The sequence below is a fragment of the Tamandua tetradactyla genome, chromosome 2 (assembly GCF_023851605.1).
Source record: "Tamandua tetradactyla isolate mTamTet1 chromosome 2, mTamTet1.pri, whole genome shotgun sequence".
Lineage (NCBI taxonomy): Eukaryota > Metazoa > Chordata > Mammalia > Pilosa > Myrmecophagidae > Tamandua > Tamandua tetradactyla.
In genome coordinates, this window is record NC_135328.1 from 43,447,730 (window position 1) to 43,453,662 (window position 5,933).

The 5,933-nt window shown below is 46.1% G+C and overlaps 1 pseudogene; it reads left to right on the forward strand.

The window, feature by feature from the left end:
* LOC143656050 (serine/threonine-protein kinase MRCK beta-like) lies at positions 1–5,673 on the forward strand (annotated as a pseudogene).
* The last annotated feature ends 260 nt before the right edge of the window (positions 5,674–5,933 follow it).

The window sequence follows — 5,933 nt, forward strand, 5'->3', positions numbered from 1 at the left end:
ATGCGGCGGCCTAAGGCGAGGAGACTCACCCACGCAGCCCATGGAGCCGCGGGCCTTAAAAAAGCGCAGCCTCAGATGCTGCGCTTTGGCCTAGGCCTGGGCGGGACAACGTGGACTGGGGTGAAGAGGCGCCTCTGCTCTCTGGGCTCATGGGCCTCGGGGCGCCGGGCTCCTCTGCAGGACTGGCTTTGGGAGTGGACCAGGCGGCACCAGGTCGGCCAAGGTGTGGTTCCAGAAGCTGGAGCAATGAGAACGCCCTGAGCGTCAGGATACTGCTGACATGCACGTCTGCCTGTGGAGTGGAGCCACTGGCCCTACACCGCGGCAAGTGTGTGGACAGATTCAGCCAAACCATTTACACAACTAGTGAAAGAAATGCAGCTTTATCGAGAAAACTTTGAAATAATTAAAATAATTGGAAGAGGTGATTTTGATGAGGTTACTATTGTAAAAATGAAGAGCACTGAAGAATTTATGCAATGAAGATCCTCCACAAGTGGGAAATGCTTAAAGGAGTAAAGACGGCCTGTTTCCAAGAACAGCGTGACATGCTGGTTAACAGTGACTGCCAGTGGGTCACCAAGCTGCACTACTAGGATGAGAACCACCTGTACTTTCTCATGGATTACAGTGTAGGTGGTGATTTATTGACCTTGCTCAGTAAATTTGAAGACACATTTTCAGAGGATATGCCAGATTCTACATTGATGAAATGATTTTGGCCATTAGTTCCATCCATCAGCTTCTTTATGTACACAGAGACATTACACCTGACAATAGCCTTTTGGATGTGAATGGTCATATTTGCCTGGCTGGCTTTGGATTGTGTTTGAAGGTGAATGATGATGGAACTGTCCAGTCCTCTGTGGCCATGGACACTACTGATTACATCTCACCAGAGATTCTGCAGGCAATGGAGCAAGTGTGGCTCCAAGTGGAACTGGTGGTCTGTGGGGATCTGCATGTATGAATGCTGTATGTGGAAACACTATTTTCTGCAGAGTCACTGGTGGAGACCTAATGAAAGATCATGAACCACGAAGAGCGATTTCAATTCCTGTCACATATCACGGATGTATCTGAAGAAGTGAAGGACCCCCTTCAGAGACTGATCTGCAGCAGAGAGTACTGTCTAGGGCAAAATGGGATGCAGGACAAGAAGCATGCATTTTTGGAGATCTAAATTGGGAAAATATAGGAAACCTAGGCACAACTTACATTCTCGATATTAGCAGTCCTTCTAATGTCCAAATTGATGTGGATGAGGATGTGCTAAGCAATACTGAAATATTGTCTTCTGGTCTTCACATAGGCCTTCCTGGATTACATTTTCCATTCATTGATTTTGTGTTCACAATGGAAAGCTGTTTTTCTGATCAAGGATCTCTGAAGCAGATAATGCAGTCTAATTAATATGTTAACCAAAGACAAGGATGTATGTGGGATTTGGAGAATAGCTTTCAAATTGAAGCTTATGACATAAGAGTACGAAGACTTAAACAAAAGAAATTGGAGCTGAGTAGGAAGCTGCCACAGTTCACACAGACTATACAGTCCCTTCATGGTTCAACTTGTGCACTGGAAAATTCAAACTGAGATAAAGAAATCAAAAAGCTAAATGAAGAGATAGAGCACTTAAAGAATAAAATAGCAGATTCAGATAGGCTTGAAAGAGTATGAAGACTCCAGGCATTGGCTGAAAGGACTAGAAAAGCATGTGGTGCTGCAGGAAAAAGAAGATTTTCAAAAGCAACTGGTTGAAGCTTCAGAGGGATTAAAATCCCAGGCCATAGAACTCAAAGATGCCTACCAGCATCAGAACCTGACTTTGCAGGAGTTCTTGGAGCTCAGTGAGTGCATGGTAGAGCTCTCCTCCTAGAAGCAGTAGGCATCCCAACAGCTTTGGAGAAGGAGGAGGAGTTGATGGAGGTGGCCCTGCAGAAAATGGAGATGCTGTGACAAGAAGTGCACAGATCCAAAAAGTCCAGGAAGAATCTAGAAGTTCAGTTTGAGGACACCATTGCTGAGGCCTCTAAGAAGCACAAGCTTCATGAGCACAGTGAGAGCTTCTCCAAGCAAATAGAAAGTGAGCTTGAGGCCCTCAAGGTGAAGCAAAGAGGCTTGGAACCTAGTGCCACCTTAGAACATCAGCAAGAGATTTCCAAAACAAAACCAGAGCTTAAGAAGAAGGTCTTGTATTATGAAGAAGGTTCCCAGGTGCTAGAAGTAGAAAATGTGAAAAAATAGTTGCATGATTCAGAAAGCCACCAGTTGGCCCTGCAGAAAGAAATCTTAACTCTAAAAGATAAATTAGAAAAGCCAAAGTGAGAGCAGCATAATGAAATAGAGAGGTTGTAGGTACAATGAAAGATAAATATGAGCAAGAAAGAACAGTGCTATTTGAAGAAAACAATAAATTAACTGGTGAAAATGAAAGGCTTTGTTCCCTTGTGGATAAATTAACAGCTCAAAATAGACATCTGGAAGATGAAATTCAGGATCTGGCAGCCAAGAAGGAATTGTTTGGCTAGTGGGAAGCTCAGATTGCAGAAATCGTTCAGAATCAACAATAAGAAAGATGCATGGGAATATCTTCAAGCCCTTGCGTGGTAGTTAGATTTAGTTGTCAACTTGGTCAGGTGAAGGTGCCTAGATCTATTGCTGTGGACATGAGCCAATGGCGTATGAACCTCATCTGTTGCTAGGAGGTGTGCCTGCTGCAATGAATGATGTTTGATTTAATTGGTTGGTGCTTAAATGAGAGAGCTCAATGTAGCACAGCCAAGCAGCTCAGCATACCTCATCTCAGCACTCACAGCAGCCCAGGCCTTTGGAGATGCAGAAAGGAATCACCCCCGGAAAAGTTGTTGGAACCCACAGGTCTGGAGAGAGGGCCAGCAGAGATCGCCCTGTGCCTTCCCACGTAAGAGAGAACCTCAGTTGAAAGATAGCTGCCTTTCCTCTGAAGAACTAATGAAATAAATCCCCTTTTATTAAAAGCCAGTCCATCTCTGGTGTGTTGCATTCTGGAAGCTAGCAAACTAGAACACCTTGCTTCCAAGATGACTGAAGAACTAGAGACTCTGATAGTTCTGGTTTTGGATCCACTTTGGAAAGTCTACTATAGTCAGAAGCTAAATATGACTGTGCAGCTAGAATTGCAGTCTGTGCTGGAGACCGATATCTGGGCTAACAGCTTGTTCTGGAGGAGCTGAGAAAAGTCAAAAATACACATCTCTTCCTTGAAAGTAAACAAAAGGATTCCAAAGCCAAAAATAGAGAATTATTAGAAGAAATGGAAATTTTGACGAAAAAGATGGAAGAAAAACTTAGAGCAAATACTGAGTTTAAGCTACCATATTTTCAGGATTCAGTTTTGGAGTATTTCAGCACTATACCACTTGCACATGATCTGCTATTTAGAACTAGCTCAGCCAGTGAGCAAAACACACAAGCTCCAAAGCCAGAAGTGTCACTATCAGTTTCTGTGCCTACAGGAAGACCTAGCTCCCCCACAGAAGCCACCCACCAGACTGCTGCCCACCACACAGGCCCTTCTCTGGTTGGACCAAAGCCCAAAGCTTATCAGTTCAGTGTCAAGTGCTCTTCCAGTCCCACTCAGTGCAGCCATTGCACCTCCTTGATGCTCAGCTGATCTGTCAAGGTGTCACCTGTGAGGTGGGTGTGCTCCTTTGCTTGCCACATCTCCTGAAAAGACAGTGCCCTCCAGGTGTGCCCAATCCCCCTTTCCCCCACTGAACAGGCAAAGAGGCCTCTGGGGGTGGACGTGCAGTGAGGCACTGGGACAGCTTACAAGGGCTACCTGAACATCCCAGAGCCCACTAGGGTGAAGAAAGGATAGCAGTGGACATACACAGTGGTCTTTGACTCTAAGCTCTTTTTGTATGATCTGCCTGATGGGAAGAGCCCCCAGACTGGCATGGAGGCAAGCCAAGTCTTGATCCTGAAAGGTGAAGATTTTTTGGTGAGCTCGTTCCTAGCTTCAGATATCATATATGCTATATGCGGAGATATTCCTCATACATTCAGGGTGACAGCCTCTCTCTTAGACACACCTTCTGAGATCAGCTCACTGCTCATCCTAACAGAAAATGAGAATGAAAGGGGGAAATGGGTGGAGATTCTGGAAAGCCTCCAAACTATTCTGCACAAATACAGACTTAGAAACCAGGTCATGCACATCCCACAGGAAAGCTATGACAGCCTCCTGCACCTCATCAAAGCCATCCTGACAGCTGTAATAGTGGATGGAGATGATTGTGGTGGGTTGGAGGAAGGGCTTTATGTCACTGAGATTAACCAAGAGATGATAGTCCATGCTGCTGACTGTAGGAAAGTGTACCACATCGAGCTCACTCCCAATGGGAAGATCATCGTTTTCCTCTGCGGCCGCAATCAGCATGTGCATCTCTATCTGTGGTCTTCTTTGGACAGAGTAGAAGGTAACTTTAATATCAAACTTCCAGAAACAAAAGGCTGCTGGTTTATAGTGACTATAACCTATCTGTTTGTCAACATGAAATGGTTGCTCCTAGAATCACAGAATTAAATTTTTGCACAGAAAACTCACTGAGATGGTGGGCCTGGGAGCTGTGCAGTGGAGGGCGTGTTCAAGGACAAGCTTTACATTGGCTACACTTCTGGGTTCTCTCTGTTGAGCATCCAGGGAGGACAGGCAGTCCCACACCTGGTAAATCCCAATGCCCCCTCACTTATGTTCCTCTCACAGCAGTCTTTTGATGCCATTTGTGCCATGGAGTTAAAAAATGAGGACTATCTGCTCTGTTTCAGCCATATGGGATTGTACATGGATGCGCAGGGCCAGAAGTCATGTGGGCAGTACTCATGTGGCTTGCAACTCCTCTTGCCTGTAGTTGCAGCTCCTCACACATCACTGTTTACAGCAAATATGGTGTGGGTGTCTTCAACGTGAGCACCATGGAGTGGGTGCAGGCCATCAATAAGATCCCTGAGCTCAGATGGCAGCCTCAACCTCCTCAACTGCGAGCCTCTGTGCCTGATCTACTTCAAGAGCAAGTTCTCCAGGGCCTTACTCAATGTGTCAGACCCCTTAGATAATGGCAAGAAACAGATGCCATGAACCAGAAGCAAAGGGTAATTTGTCTTTAAGGTTCCAGAATAAGAGTGCTTGGAACAGATGTGAGAGATGCCCAAACTGAGATCCAAAATGGTATCCATTCTAACGAACTTCAACAACATGGCCCACATGGGCAAAAAAGTGATGACTTGCAGGTCCTCATGGTCCTCCCCTGAGCTCTTCGCCCATGGCAGAGGAATGACCTGGCCCCATGCTAAACTGATCTGGCCCAGTAGCCCCTATCCAGGAGGAACAAGCTGTACATCTCATGGCCATCTTCTGGTGGGTCTGAGCAGGGAGCAGCCATGCCTCTTCAGAGTGTCAGACCCAACCAGGACTTTGACCAAGAACTGGATTCAGATTCCACCATGCACTCGACTCCATCTAACAACTCCAACCCCAGAGGCCCACCTCCCCCGACCAGGGCCAGCTGCTTCTCCTGCAATAGCAGAGTCTCCTGTGGCTGGGCCAGAAGTACACTTAACCTGCCAATTTATCCAGGAAATGTAGAATATACTTGTAGGTATGAAGATGAACACAAATCTTCATTATAGAAATGATTTCTGCGTGGGCCATGGTGGTTAAGTGGCAGAGTTCTCACCTGCCATACTGGAGACCTGGGTTTAATTTCTGGTGCCTGCCCATGCAAAAAAAAAAAAATTCTGTTGTTTGTGGCAGTAGACCAGCTCCATGGCCTGCACAGCCAGGAGACAACACTGTTCTGTTTGCACAGGAAGTTCTGATACTATGTGGAGCTCTTCTCCCTACACCCTGGAGTGATGCCGGGCTCCCTAGCAAGGACCCCTCAGACAGA